Here is a 15,939-nt window from a genome sequence, read left to right as displayed (position 1 = left end):
GTTAGGAGTCATCGGATGGGTGATGTTGACTATTCTCTGAGATCCTACACTGGTCAGTAGTCCTGGGTTCCCTGCTTTAGAGGCCGGGAGCAAGCAGGTGTCCCGAGGGGAGTGGCAGAGGATGAGGATCCCTGCTTCCAGTAGCCTGTTAAAGTGTTTAGCAATCCCCTGCTTGGCTTCCCCACTCTTAGGACACTGCTTGGCCCATACATACCAAGGTAGTAACTGGATGACATTTGGTGTTTGCTGCATGACGGATCCTGTTAGGGTATCCTCAGCTCTGACCCCAGGGCACCTCTGCAGAAAATCCTGCGGGCATCCCCAAGTTTCTGTTTGTTTGTTATCCAAAATGTGTTTATTGGGATGGTTCCCACTCATCTTGAATCAGGTGCAAACATCAGAGCCTTGGACCTGTGTCCACCTAGAGGAGTAGTCACCAGAGCTGTGGACCCACCTACTCCTCCAGGAGCAAACATCAGAGCCTTGGACCTGCCTCCACCTGGAGGAGCAGTCACCAACTAGAGCAACTGGAGGAAGAGGGCCCCCTGAAGCACAGGCTTCACCTGTACCAACTGGAGGAAGAGATGAGTAGACAATAAGGTGAGGATACACTCAACATCCTGGGACATCCTGAATCTGAGAAGCTTCTGTAAGGCAAAGGGCATGGTCAACAAGACAAAACATCAGCCTACAGAGTGGGAAAAGATCCTCACCCGCCTCACATTTGACAGTGAACTGATCTCCAGAATATACAAAGAACTCAAGAAACTAGACACCAAACTATCAAATATTCCAACTAAAAATGGTATACAGAGCTAAACAGAATTCTCAACAGAAGAATCTCAAGTGGCTGAAAGACACTTAAGAAAGTGCTCAACATCCTTAACCATCAGGGAAATGCAAATCAAAACAACTCTGAGATTCCATCTTATACCAATCAGAATGACTAAGATCAAAAACACTGATGACAGCTTATGCCAGAGAAGATGTGGAGAAAGAGGAACACTCCTCCATTGTTGGTGGGAGTGCAAACTTGTACAGCCACTGTGGAAATCAGTATGCCTATTTCTCAGAAAATTAGGAATCAACCTAACTCAAGACCGTGTAATACCACTTTTGGGCGTATCCCTAAAGGAGGCACACTCACACCACAAGGACATTTGCTCAACTGTGTTCATAGCAGCATTATTCATAATAACCAGAACTTGAAAACAATCTAGATGCCCCTCAACCGAAGAATGGATAAAAAAGTGGTATATTTACATAATGGAGTATATACACAACGGTATATAATGACATCCTAAAATTCACAGGCAAATGGGCAGAACTAGAAAAAACCATCCTGAGTGAGGTAACCCAAAACCAGAAAGACAAATATAGTATGTACTCACTCACAAGTGGATACCACATGTAAAGCAAAAGATACCCAGCCTACAATCCACAACCCCAGAGATTGTAGAACCCTCTTCCAAAAGCAGATGGAAGCAGATGCAGAAATCCACAACTAACTACAGGGTCAGGCTCCTGGAGTACAATCAAAGTAAGGGAGGAGTGAAAATATGAACAAAGGAGTCAAGATCACGATGGGGAAACCCACAGAATCAGTTGACCCAAGCTACTGAGAGATCACTGACTCAGGTCTGGCAAATGGGGAACCTGCATAAGACCAAACTAGACTCCCTTAATATAGGTGATAACAGTGTTACTGGGACAATATATGAGGCTACTGTTGGTGGGTCTAAGACCTAACACTAATGCGCAAACTGACTTAGTGGGGTCCGTTCTATATGGAGAGATACCTTTCCCGGAGGAAGGGGGCTTGGTCCTGCCTCAAGCAGATGATGGGACAGACTTAGTAGACTTCCTAGGGGAGGCTTTACCTTCTCCAAGGAGCAGATGGAAGGTGGGGGTAGGAAGTAGGAAGTGGAGGGAACAGGAGGAGAGGAGGGAGGGAGGGAGAACTGGGATTGGAGAATAAAAAATTAAATTAAAAAATTCTGTCCCACTCCTTGGCCATGAAGATATGTAGAACTTGTTGGCAGTCATCCCAGGTCAGCTGACGGGTGTAAAAGACTCTCTCACCGGGTGGTGGTGCACATGCATTTAATCCCAGAACTTGGGAGGTAGAGGCAGGAGGATCTCTGTGACTTTGAGAGCAGCCTGATCTACATAGTGAGTTCCAGGACAGCTAGAGCTATGTACTGAGACTCTGTCTCAAACAAGCAAAGACTGTCTCCAGAAAACTAATGAGAGCCTGGGGTTTTTGGAGAATGGCGGGTCCGGAGTTTTCCAATTATACAGATCACTGTTTGAGGAGAGATAACCCGTGAAAGGAGGACGGGATCTTCCTGGTCTTTGGCCTGTCCAGAGCATCCCCCCCTTAAGGGACAATGGGGGTCATTCCTGCCCCAGGGAAATCCCTCTCAGAGCCACTGTATCTGTGCAGAGGAGGGGACCAAGGCAGTAAAAACTATCCCCCACTCGGAGTGTCATAGCATAGCGCAGGGCTGTGGGGACACACTGAGCCATACAAGGGGACAGTCAGCATCATTCCATAGGGCAGAGAGAACAGGTAGAGGTTTAAGTTTCTCTAGGCAACCTGGCCAAAAGAATTCAGGTCCCCAGAGGTATGGCACAAGTCTTAAGCCAAGGGGGTGGGTCTTGTTCCAGAGAAAGTCATTAGTCAATGCAAGGAAAAAGATAAAAATTTTTCCACCCCAACCACCTGCTCCCTGTCCTGGTTCCAAATTACCACACAGAGACTTAGTATTTTTTATAAATGCTCAGTTGATAGTTCAGGCTTGTTATTTTTATAAATGCTCAGTTGATAGCTCAGGCTTGTTACTCATAAAGCTTTGCCACATGGATCATGACTTGCTACCTCATGTCCTACATGTCCTGCTTGCTTGGCAGCTGGTTGTGGTCTGTCATGACTCTCCTGACTCTGCTCTTCCCACTCCCATCATTCTCTCTGTGTCAGGCTGTCATGCCCAGTCTCTTCTGGCCCTGCTATTGACCAATCAGGTTTTTATTAACAATTAGCATAATTCACAACATAAGGAAATTGGTCAGGTTGGCCTATGTCTGCTGGCACCATTTTCCAGCTGGGCTGAGCCACCTAGGGCCCAGAGATCTCTCACTGACCACTAGACTCCAAAAGAGGGTTTATCTACTTTACAGAAGACCCAGAGTTTCCTGGGCCAGAGGTGGAAAACATACCTCCACAGCAAACCTCCCTTGAAGTGTTTTAACATACACTTCAATAGTGCCTTGGGACTGCTCACTCCCCTTTGAATCCCAGTTCCCTTCCCTCCAGATACTCAATGATAAAGACAACCAGGGGTGGCCACCACACAGACTTAAACCAGTGGATCAGGTTGGTCAGAAACTGTAAGTTGTCCCCTCAATTACACATTTTCTTTATAAGAGCTGCTGTGGTCATGGTGTCTCTTCATAGCAATAAAAACCCAAACTAAGGCAGACACTGGCAAAGCTAAAGTCTAGGGCACTTAAGTTTACAAGATTACTTATTGCTCTTACAGAGGACCCAGGTATAATCCCCTTAAGATGTACCAGTGGCCAAGCCCACACCTGAGGACCTCCAGCCACCAGGCTCCACTTTGTGGTATTCCTTTTTTTCCTGGCTACCAGGATACTTTTCCCTTCAGAGCTGAGACACTTTGGGGAAACCTTCCTCCACCAGAGAAGAACTGTCACTCTTGCAGAAGGGAGACCTTCCCCCACACACTAGAACAGAGCTGCAACGCTTTCATTGGAAAAGCCTTTCCCTTAGGGCTGTAACTTCTATACCTGGTTGGTTCTCAATTCCCACATAGGACTTCATAACCTTCTCCACTCCAGTTCTAGAGGATCTGGCGCCCTCTGCTGGCCACAGACACCGATATGCACACAGTGCACTTACATACATGTGTAGGCAAAACATTCACATATATAGAATTAGAAGTGAAAAGGAGGGCCTGGAGAGACGGCTCAGCGGTTAAGACGACTTTCTGCACCAGTGGTAGCACACGCCTTTCATCCAGCATTCCTGAAGCAGAGTCAGGCGAATCTCTGAATTTGAGGTCAGAGTTTTGCAATAACCAAGGGTACAAAACAAAACAAAAAAAGCAAGCAAACAAGAAAGAACCTATAGTTAATTTTGACAATTTATGACTGCTTGCTTATTATCTATATAATCACCTATGTAAAAGACTGCAGGGGATAGAAACGATGAAATCTTCTAATAATGCACAAAATTTTGAAAACAGACTTAAGTATTTGAAGCTAATGTAAGTTTTATGGTTATTATATAATATAATTCAGTAGCGTCCTCCAGAGAGAACATGTTTACCCAGCTGTTAAGGCCGTGGGTATCTAGCAAGGAAAGGCTTCGGCCAATGGGGAAACATACAAATAGCACTTAGAGAACTCTAATTATCATTTATAATGGTTTGCTTGGTAAAACAACATGTTTTTTGGTTTTTTTTCTTTTTGATTTTTTCGAGACAGGGTTTCTCTGTATTGTTTTGGAGGCTGTCCTGGAACTCGTAGCCCAGACTTGGTCTCGAACTCACAGAGATCCACCTACCTCTGCCTCCTGAGTCCTGGGATTAGAGGCGTGTGCCACCACCACCTGGCTAAAGACAATATGTTTTTATTTAACTAACTCGATCCCCAATCATAACCCAAGCCCCAACCCTAACCCCCACCCAACAGCTGACCCGACACACTCTCACACTGAATCTTCTTGCTCCCAGGGCACAACGCCGACACCTTGAAATCACATGTCCCAGAAGCCTCTGCTACTCACAAGTCAGTTAGACATTCTGATAGTTTGTTGGTGAGGTGGGAGGGAGAAGGGTTTATGTGTGGGAGTCCTGTGTTTCCCGAGAATTGAGTCGGTACCTGTGCACGACTGGGAAATGTAGTCCACGCCCGCTCCACGCAGCCGCATTTCCCCAAGGTAAGCGTCAAACTGCTCTTCGTGGCCATCTGTCCTTGTGTTCAGGTTCTGACTCTAGGGCCATCTGAGCATTCATAGGCCAGTCCCTATGTGTGTCCCGGAGTTTGTCTGCCAGCTGTGCTCCTCTCCCCTAGCGACAGAGCCCTAACCCTGTCTCCAAGAGAGATGGGAATCGGGACACGTCTGTGACCGAGACGGCCCTGTCTCTGTGTCCGTGGGCAAGTGTAGGAGAGACTCGAGCCTACTGAACCTGAGCTCCCAGGAGAGGGGTCACCGAGAGGCTGTCCTGCAGGCCGCTGTCCCGGATCCTGCCCTGCGGCAGAACCTGATCAGGTGGCTATGGAGTGGCTCAGTTCCACCACCACAGCAGCCCCAACTCACTTTCATCCTTTAGAGGGACAAACTGATGTCAGTTAGTTTTACTACTAGCTGGGATTTATGAAGTGGGAAAGAATGGATTGCAGTCTGGTTGGGGGTTGCCTTGGGACACAGCATTTGCTTATACAGTTGAATTTTGTTGCAGTGATAAATTTTCAGTTAAGTTGCTGCATTCTTTGGTACCACATATTCAAGGTTTTGTTTGTTTTGTTTTGTTTTGAGACAGGGGTTCTCAAATAAGGCTGGGCTGTTCTGTAACTCACTTTGTAGACCAGGCTGGCCTCAAACTCACAAAAGTGCTGTACCTCGCCCGGCTATTCAAGGTATTCTTTTAAAAAGGGATTTATTTTGGGGCTAGTGAGATAGCTCAGAAGTTAAGAGCACTGGCTATTTCTCCAGAGGTCCTAAATTCAATTCCCAGCAACCACATGGTGGCTCACAACCATCTGTAAAGAGATCTGGTGCCCTCTTCTGGCCTGCAGGGATAGCATACAGGCAGTGTACTGTATACATAATAAATAAATGAGAGAGATCTGCTGAGGAGGGCACTAGGAGCCTTGGCACCTATTTGCCCCAGGGCTTTTTCAGTGACCAAGAGAGTGCCATGCATGGACTTGAGCTGAATGCTGTGGCAGTGTCTACATCTGAGACTCCTCGATGATTTGGGGTCCACAGGTCCCATGTTCCTGGTGATGGCACCCCCTTTACAGTGCCTTGTCTCTGCTCTTGGGCTGTCCTTCAAGGCTTCTAAGTAAAGCCACAGCACATCAGCCCTGCTGCTTTTTCCCCAGGAGCAGGGCCTCATCTCCCATCTGGAACACAGCGAGGAGCGCTGGGAAGAGCTCAGGAAAACCCCAAGAGGTTTGTCCAGCTTATGTCACAGGTTAGGGTAACAGACTTCCCCGTGCCCTTCTCCCCTCCCCAAGTAGCTCTCCCTGTCATAGCTTTCCCCTCCTGGCCCCTGCTGCTTTGACCCATTCCCCACCGGCCCTTCCTCTCTGTCACTGTTGAGCACCAGCTGTGTACCAGAGGATGCAGTGTGCAGGGGACGCCGCAGTGCACAAAGCTATCCCACTTCTGCCTGTGATGAGGGCGTCTGTGAGTGACAGAGCATGGGGAGTAGGAGTCAGGGCCTTGCGCGGTGAGGCATGTGGTGGGCGGAAGTGGGAGATGGAGGCGGGCAGCAGCGGGAAGGGGCGGGGCAAGGCCACATCACGAAACCCACTCTTTGGCAGTAGGAAGGCCAAAGGCAGCTCCTCAGTAGGAGGCTGACATTACTTTTCCTATATTAAAAAAAAAAGTGGCGGGTGGCTTGTTGAGGTAGGATTTCACTCTGGCCTTGAACTCACTATGTGGTCTAAGCTTGCCTCAAACTCAAAGTGATCCTCCTGCTTCAACCTCCCAACTCCTGGAGTATATTATAAGCTGTCAAACACTTTTTTTTTTTTTACTGATTTCTCTTACAAGGTTGTTTATTGAACAAGGGAATGAATTCATTTCAGTTGAATTGAATAGACAGTGAACATTGACTATGTTAGGTATCAGAAGCTTGACAAACACATTTTTGTGAGAAAAGGACCACAAATGACCAAAACAAAGTTATGCGTTCTGGGCAAGAGTGCTGTGCCCAGGTAGGAGGTGCAGAGGTCAGGTGGGTCTCTCTGTCTCCCCAACCAGCTGTAGGTGCCTGGGTAGCCAGAGTCCTAGGTCTGGACTTTGTTTCCAGCCCCAGCTTCTTCTGCCTTCTTTACCAAAATTACTTTCTGTTTTGTTTTGTTTTGTTTTTGTGTAGTCCTGGCTGTCCTGCAACTCTGTAGATCAGGCTGGGCTCAACTGAGCACACAGAGATCTGTCTGCCTCTGCCTCTGCCTCTGCCTCTGCCTCTGCCTCTGCCTCTGCCTCTGCCCCTGCCCCTGCCCCTGCCCCTGCCCCTGCCCCTGCCCCTGCCCCTGCCTCTGCCTCTGCCTCTGCCTCCCAGTGCTGGGATTAGAGGTGTGAGCTGCCATGCCCCACCTACTTGGTGTATCTTTTTGAGAAACACTATTACATCCCACACTAACTTCTGCAGAACAAGGAGAGAAGGGTCCAGGTCAGGGAAAATGGTGGAATTGCTCCCGGGCAGCCAGACAAAGGGTGCTATGCAGGGGCCATCGGTGACTGAGGAAAATGAGGCAGCGGCTACCCTCCTTCACAGGTACCTCACAGAGTAGCTCCACAGAAGACATCCCAGGAGGCAAACCCACCAAGAGGCTCCAGCTGCTCTGAGGGAATGCTAAAGAGGGTGGGGTGGCAGGCCTCTTTCCCTGGAAGCCACACAGATGTCCAATCATGCCTTTTAGACTTGAGTTTATGCCGGTACACTCTATCCGTGGATGTTTCCATGATTGAATTAGCCCCTGATCCCCAGACATCCGATTTGAAGCCTGGCTGAGTCTTCAGTTGAGAGAGCCCCTTTGAGAAATCCCATTTGTCACTTTGCTTTTGTGCCTTTGGACTTCTGGGGGCCTTTTGGTTTCTACTTAATTTTCTGGTTTACCTGCATCTCCAGGTCAGCAATCCAGCCTGAGTTCTAGGGTCGTGCTAATGCTCACCCACTTCAATCTTTTACAGAGTGAAGGCGGAGCCAAACATGATGGAAGAGGATCTTTACGAAGCAGGGCTGTCTCAGAAGCAGATTCAGAAGCTGCAGGATGACACTGTGTTGGGGATCGAGGCTGTGCCGTGGAAACCATTTCCTATTGCCTGCCAGTGAGGACCACACAAAGGAGAATCATGGTAGACACTGTGGGTACGAGGAGGCCGTCTGACTGGGGTGCCCTTTCTCTTCCCAGCAAGGCCTCCCACAGAAGAACACTCACCTGCCAGAAGCAGCAAAGACACCCAACCCGCAGAGGGACTGACCCAGAACCACCTAAGGACACACTTACCATCAGGAGAGCCCAGGCAATCCCCACAGGAGCACAGGCAGCATGGGGTGGGCACTGACTCTGAGGAGAGCATGCCTGTGTGCAGCCAGTGTGGGAAGGTATTCCGGCAGAGCTCGGCCCTGGTGCTGTGCTTGGGCTGGCACAGCTGTGAAAAGGCCCTCAAGTGCCAGGAGTGTGACAAGGCCTCCCCCTGGAGCCCCAGCGCAGTGACACCAGCCAGCAGCCTCTCTTCTGTGGTGAGTGTGGCAAGGCCTTCAGCTGCCACTCACCGTGCACCAGAAGATTCACAGCGGCGACAAGCCATTCAGGTGCAGGGAGTGCAGCAGAGCCTCACCCACAGAGGACTCACGGGAGAGAAGCCATTCATTCAAGCGCTCCCACTGCGGGGAAGGCCTTCACGCTGCTGCACTCCAACTCATAATGCGCCAGGGCGTCCACACAGACAGATGTCCTACAAATGTCACCAGTGTGGCAAGGCCTTCAGCCAGAACCACTGTCTTACCAAACACCAGAAGGTTCACTCCAGAGAGAAGGCTTCCAAGTGTCTGAGTGTGGGGGGCTCTCAGCAGGAACCCACACTCAGAGCACCAGAGGTTGCTTTGCAAGGAGAAATCTTTCACCTACTACATGCCTAGAAACCTATTAGTGAGGGAGCAACCAGGTCAGTGACATGGACTCCGTAAACACCCTGCCTGTGTAGCCAAGCTCCAAGTTTCCAGCCAGTAGAAACTGACTCCTGGAAAGCATACCTGTCAATCAGGGTGACACTAACTCACTACTAATTGGCTACTCCCGCAATTACCTAAGCAATATGTCTTCAGCCTGCTAGGCTCTCAAACCCAGGCTGCTGTCCCTCCAAGCGACAAGGCCTGGCCTGGCCTTGAAGTTGTCTCACAGGAGATCCCACTACCGTGCGTTCCTTAGTGGGGCCCAGGCCGGTCTGTATAGCCAAGAGTGCCCTTGAGGATCCTAGGCAGTCCTCTTGTCGCTACCTCTCTCTCACCCTGAGACGACAGGCATATGAGAGCCAGCACGCTTGGTTTATGCTGTGCCAGGTCTCAGAGTACAGGCAGCTGTGGCGGTCCTAAGAGAGCAGAGCACTGGGTCCCCAGGAACTGGGGCTGTGGACCGCCCAGTGTGGATGCTGGGAACTGACCTTGGACCCTTCTGAAGAGCAACAAGCATTCTTAACCACCGTCTCCCCAGCCTCAGGGTTATTTTTTAGCCTAGTTCTTCTTTGAAATTTGTTGTTTCTCTTTCCAGTGGAGTCTTTCTGTATTCTTTAATCTGTCACTAACCAGTCCCCGTCCACATCAAAGAAAAAAAATTGTATACTGAGGAAACTTAAGAAAGTTCAAAATTATAAGAATGAAAATAGTATTCACCAGGCAATGGTGGCACACACCTTTAATCTTAGCATTCGGGAGGCAGAGGCAGGTGGATCTCTGAGCTTGAGACCAGCCTGGTCTACAAGAGCTAGTTCCAAGACAGCTTCCAAAGCCACAGAGAAACCCTGTCTCAAAAATCCTAAAAAAAAAAAAAGTATTCAGCATTAATTCCTGGGTCATTGCCTGAAGATTCGGGGCCGTGAGCATCAGCAGATATTTCCTCTCAGCTTTTTTCTCTGCAACTGTACCTAGGCATTATCTTCTCAAACAAAACAAGGGCTGTGCAGATGGGTCAGCAGGCAAAGTGCTTCTTGCCATGCAAGTATGATGGCCTGAGTTTGCATTTCCAGAACCCGTGTAAAAGCCAAATGTTGTAAACACTATAAGCTCAGCACAGAGCAGGTCAGGGGCAGGCAGACACATGAAACTTTCTGGCCATCAGTCTAGCGGAATTGGTAAGACCCTCATGCCTTTTCAATTAACTTTTAGTTTTTATTTTATGTGTATGTGTGTTTGGCCTGCATGTATGTTAGTGCACTACCGTCATGCCTGGTGTCCATGGAGGCCAGAAGAACACATTAGATCCCCCAGAACTGGGGTTACAGCTGGTTGTCAGTGCCGTTTGGGTGCCGGGACTCAAACTCAGAGCCTCTGGAAGTGCGCTTAACTGCCGAGCTATTTCCCTAGCCCCAGAGTCCCTGTCTTAAAAAAATAGAGGGGCTGGAGAGATGGCTCAGCAGTTAAGAGAACTGGCTGCTCTTGAAGAGGTCCCAGGTTCAAATCCCAGTGCACATATGGTGGCTCACACCCATCTGTAATTCCAGTTCCAGGGGATCTGATGACTTCTTCCAGCTTTCTCAAACACTAGGCACATACTTGGTACACAGGCATATATGTAGACACAACACCCATAGCCACAAACTAAATAAATAAAATTAATTTAAAAAATAAGTAAAGACAGACATGGTAGCTCATGCCTTTAATCCAAGCACTGGGAAGGCAGAGGCTGGTGATCTCTGAGTTCAAGGCCAGCCTGGTCTACAGAGTGAGTTCCAGGACAGCCAGGGCTACACAGAGAAACCCTGTCTCTAAATAAATAAATAAATAAGGTAGAGAGCCATAAAGAAAGACACCTGGTGTCTCCATCCTCCTCAGGGGGCTCTGGAGAAAGGCACAGAGGCACCAGCATGTAACCCTGAGGTCTAATCCCAGCACACACACCCTCCCAGCACTGCTGCAGGGACAGACAGGAGGATCCCTGAGCCTTGCTGACTGCCAGTCTAGCTCCAGATTCCTAAGAGACCAGGAAAAAGGCAGAGGGCGATACAGCAGAACACCCACTGTCTCCCTCTAGCCTCTGCAAATGAACACATGGGCGCATACATGCATGCACACACCCCAAATACAGGCACACCAAAACCAATCAGGACTTAGAGTTAGAGGCACATACCTCTGTTCAGATTCCCAGCACCTGTGTAGAAAGCTGGGCTTGGCAGCATGCTTGCAATCCCAGAGGAGCAGAGACAAAAGGGCCCCTAGGGCTTGTAGGTCTAGCTGAACTGGGAAGCTCCGGTATCTTTCCTCAAGAGCCATTTGCCTCGGTTTTTAAGGCAGCATCTTTCACTAGGACCCAGGTCTCAATGATGAAGCTACGTTGACTGGTGAATCCCTGGGGTCTGCCTGTCCCCAGCTTGTCAGTGCTGAGGTTGAGGCATGCCTGTCACAAGCATGCCTCTTCTGTGAGCACTGGGCATGAAGCATGGGCCCTTATGTGCAGCAAACACGACCACCTGGCCTATCCCCCAACCCCTAAAGCTGTATGAACAAGAGGAGGAACCAAACAGAGGGCTGGAGGCCGGCCTACTGCTTGGGTTTCCTCATTTTAACTCCTTACGTTAATGTGAGTCCGGGCCCCAGCTTACAGGAGTAGAAATTTGAAAATTCACTTGATTAATCCAAAAAACTATCCCAAACTCAGATTTGGGAAGAGGTCCAGAAAGGTCCTTGGAGGGCCTCTGCTTTCCAGGGTCTCAGTAGAAATTGCTCTCAACTTCCCAGAAGTGAAAACCTTGAAGGGCCAGGAATAGGGTGCATGCAGGCAGATCTCTGTGAATTTAGGGTCAGCTCCAGGACAGCCAGAGCTACAGAATGAGACCCTCCCTGTCTCAAATACAGAATAAGAAAAGAAAACCTTGAGAGATGGGGTGGCAGGGGGAGGGGGGACAGGGGGAGGAGTAGGCAGGAAGTAAGGGGGGATGCTGCAGCTGGGCTCCAGCAGAGACCAGCCCCTTTGACTGACTAGGTAAAAGTACTCACGTCACAAACCTGGACAGTGTCATTGAACCTTGTTGGGAGTGCCTCAGATACCTTGATCTTTTGAAGCCAAGCCTGTACTTTCTAAAATCTAAAGATTTACATAATTGATCTTTAGCCTTAACAAAGGAGCCTTCTGGGGATACTCAGAAGAGAAACAACATAGGTAGAACATAGGAATGCCATGACCCAGAAAGCTTGTCCAAACTCAGCCAGCCCTAACCATCACCTAGACAATGGCCGTTAGCCCACCCATTCCTCTCCCTCCTGTACTTTCTACCTTGCCAATATCCTGCTCTATGCGCTTAAATAATACTCTGCTATGTGCACACCTGGTGCACAAAGCAACCCTCTCACCCCTCAACCCCCTCCGTTCTCCTGCTCTACCACGTATATTAACTGCCCTGAGTAAAATAAACATTGCCACATGATCAGCTGCTTGTCTTGTGGTCATTCCTTCGTGTCTTCTTGTCCCTATCCCCGGTCCTTAGGTCTCTTGCTCCAGTTTGACATCCTGCAGGTCGGGACAGAACCTGATTCTCCAAAGCTGCTCTCTGACCTCCACAGACCCACTACGGCATCTCATGCATGCACTAAGATGAGCACCCACATCGCATACACACAATAATTGCTTTTAGCTTTAAAAGTTATGCCTAGTGGAAGGCCTTGGAGTCTGGGAGGTGCCCTCAAAGGACACAGTGAAACCCTCACACTGGCTCACTCACCCCCTCTTGCTCCATTTCCCTGTGCCTTCCCACCCTTGCCACTGGTATCCCAGCCCCGCCTAGCCTCATGTTACAGTGCTCTGCACGCTCTCCTGTAACTGGATATGCCCCCCCCCACTGCAGCGCCTGTGCCCGCCAGTCCCAGCACTACAACAGTGGGGATGTTTTTCCTCTAGGACTACTCGTTTCCACCCCAGATGTTGTGGCAGTTGACCACTAGATGGCACCAGAAGAATACGTCTACCTTACTAACAACGGCCTTCAAACGTGTTCTTTGGTCTTAAAATGAGGGTGTCCTGCCACACAGGGACAGAGTATAATTGAAATGCCAGTGCCTTGCCTCTAGAACAAATGCTTACAAACACTTGCTTCTCAAAGTGTTTGTAAAATCAGTAATAAAAACCACTGGAAGCTGGATGGGGTGGTGCATCTCTGCAAGTTTAAGGCCAGTCTGGTCTACACAGAGTGTCTTTTTTTTTTTTTTTTTTTTGGTTTTTCGAGACAGGGTTTCTCTGTGGCTTTGGAGGCTGTCCTGGAACTAGCTCTTGTAGACCAGGCTGGCCTCGAACTCACAGAGATCCACCTGCCTCTGCCTCCCGAGTGCTGGGATTAAAGGCCTGGCTACACAGAGTGTCTTAAAGAAAAAGAAATGTGCTGGATATTGGTGGCGCACGACTTTAATCCCAGCACTCGGGAGGCAGAGGCAGGCGGATCTCTGTGAGTTCAAGACCAGCCTGGTCTACAGAGCGAGTTCCAGGACAGCCTCCATAACAATACAGAGAAACCCTGTCTCGAACCCCCCCCCCAAAAAAGAAAGAAATGCAAAGCCACACAGAGAAGCCCTGTCTCAAAACAAAATGAAACAAAAAAACAAAGGTCAGGGGTTGGTCTGGAGAGCTGAGTCAGCAGTTAAGAACTCCAGTTGTTCTTGCAAAGGACCTGAGTTTGAGACCCAGCATCCACATGGTAGTTCACAGTCATCCATAACTTCAGTTCCAAGGGATCCAACGCTCTCTTCTAGCTTCCACGGGCAGCAGGCAAGCACTCATACACATAAAATAAAAATTGTAAATCCCTGAATTCCATCCCAGCAGTGTATGAATCAGGCATGGTGCTGTATGATCCCAGCACTGTGTGAATCAGGCATGGTGCTGTATGATTATCATGGTGCTGTATGATCCCAGCACTGTGTGAATCAAGCATGGTGATTCATACAGAACTTGGGGGATAGGGTATCAGAGGCTCAAGTCATCCTCAGCTAGGCAGCTAGTACGAGGCCAGCTTGGGCTACAAGAAACACTGTCTGAAAAAGAAAAAAGAAAACCCTGGAGTGATTCCCATGCTGCTGTGTGCAACAAGCACCTTTGGGAGCCTGCATTCACCGACACTCTGTGCTCTTCCAGCAGCCACACAGCTAGACACAGGCTGCCAAGACTGCCGCCTAAGAAGGTCCATGATTCCCCATAAGTCTTCTCGAACACAGGGAGGCTGTTTCCTTACCGCGAACAACTCTCTTTTCTATCCTCCCCCCTTGCTTTTGTTGTTGCTTGTTTGGGGTGATGCTGTGGATTGACCAGGATGCTGTACATGCTACCTACCCCTCCTGTTTTTCTGGACCGCAGAACCTTGAATGGAAATGACTTCCAGTACTATCTCGACTCACCTGGGTGTGCTTCACGGGTGTGAACACCCCCAGGCTTTGTTGGGAACTGTGTGACCATGCTGTAGATGGTCTTAGTGTTTGTCTACCTGTGGACTGAGTGTGCTTTCCGTGTCTTTCCTGTGTGTCTGCATATCAGGCAATTGTGTGTGTGTGTGTGTGTGTGTGTGTGTGTGTGTGTGTGTTGTAGTCAATGTCTTAGTATCCAACAGCTTTGGTAGAGCATATACATGTTACAGGCTGCGTCATTGTGTCCCTGTGTGGCTGTAGATGGTGGTAGAGGAGTGTCCCTCATTTTTTTTGAGATGACAGTGATGTATATGTTGCACGTTTAGATGTACTCTCCTGAGTATGTATTGACATTTTGTCTAGTGCAAAGGTATGTGTTACAGAGGACAAGTTTAGTGGGTGTGTTGAGTGTTTGTTTCATGTTTCCATGTGTGGTGGTTATGTATGTGAGGTCACTGCTTGCCTCTTTTTCATGACATTATGAATTGTGTGTATGTGTGCTGCAAGGAATTCGGTCTCTGTGTGGTAGGTAGCCCATGTGATTCATATGATGTGTTCCAATTCTTTCGCCACACCTGAAGTGCGGATGTTGCAGGGTGTCTTGCGTTCCTATGTCTGCTGGATTTGATGTGTCCCCTGCCCTTTGTCTGTGTGTTTTGAAGGCTGATAGTTCTCTACATTACTGTGGGCTGGCTGGACATGTGTGTGGCAGGGTATGTGTCCCTTGGTGTGTATGTGTGGTGCTTTAGAGGTGTTGGACACGGAGGTTTGTTTCTGTCTAGTTGCCTCTGTGTGTCTCAGGGAGTTCTGGAGCCTTGATGAGTATGTTTCTGCTTTTTTTGGATACAGTTATATGTGGGGTGCATGCTGCTGTGTGTTTGTTCTGTGTTTCAGGGCTGCACTGGTTTGTCACACATGTGTGTGTTTTGCATTGAGTGTGTTGGTATTTCTGTGCATCTAGTGGCAAAAGTATGTGTGCCACGAGACAAACAATTGCTGGTATGTGTGCGTGTGCGTGGTGTCTGGCACAGCCTGCCCTATCTAAGTGATGTGTGCTACGTCCTGCTGGAAACCAGACGGAGCCCAGGCTCTCTCAGTCCCCACATTCCTTTGTGCTCTGTGCTACAGAAAAATATTTGCGTTTTCCACGACTCATAATTTTTCCTCCTCAATCACTACCAGATGTGAGCTCTGTGGTCCCCATCCCCATGGCAACAGAGGTTCCAGCAGTTGTGGTTCCCTTTTGTGGCGCCTGCCCTGGGAGCTGGCACTTCTGCAAGCCCAGAGGGGGTGGGGAATACCGGTTTGTGAAAGACGTTTAAGGGGAACTCTTGGGGGTGCAGGCAGCAGGACTGGCTGAAGGAAAGAAGGGCTCTCTGCTCTGGGATGTGCCCACAGAGGCTCCTGCAGGGCAGGCTTCCTGCACAGTCGGAAAGGCCAGTACTGAGACATTCTTGCACTGTCCAGATCATAAGAGTCCAGACTAGGGAACTGGAGGACTAGAATAAGGAATTGAGAAGTAAGGGAAAGGCCATTGGGGCAGGATGGCTTGATAGGGGCACAAATTGGACAAGAG

Source organism: Mesocricetus auratus, unplaced genomic scaffold, assembly GCF_017639785.1.
Source record: "Mesocricetus auratus isolate SY011 unplaced genomic scaffold, BCM_Maur_2.0 Super-Scaffold_100008, whole genome shotgun sequence".
Lineage (NCBI taxonomy): Eukaryota > Metazoa > Chordata > Mammalia > Rodentia > Cricetidae > Mesocricetus > Mesocricetus auratus.
This window is presented reverse-complemented; position numbering follows the sequence as displayed.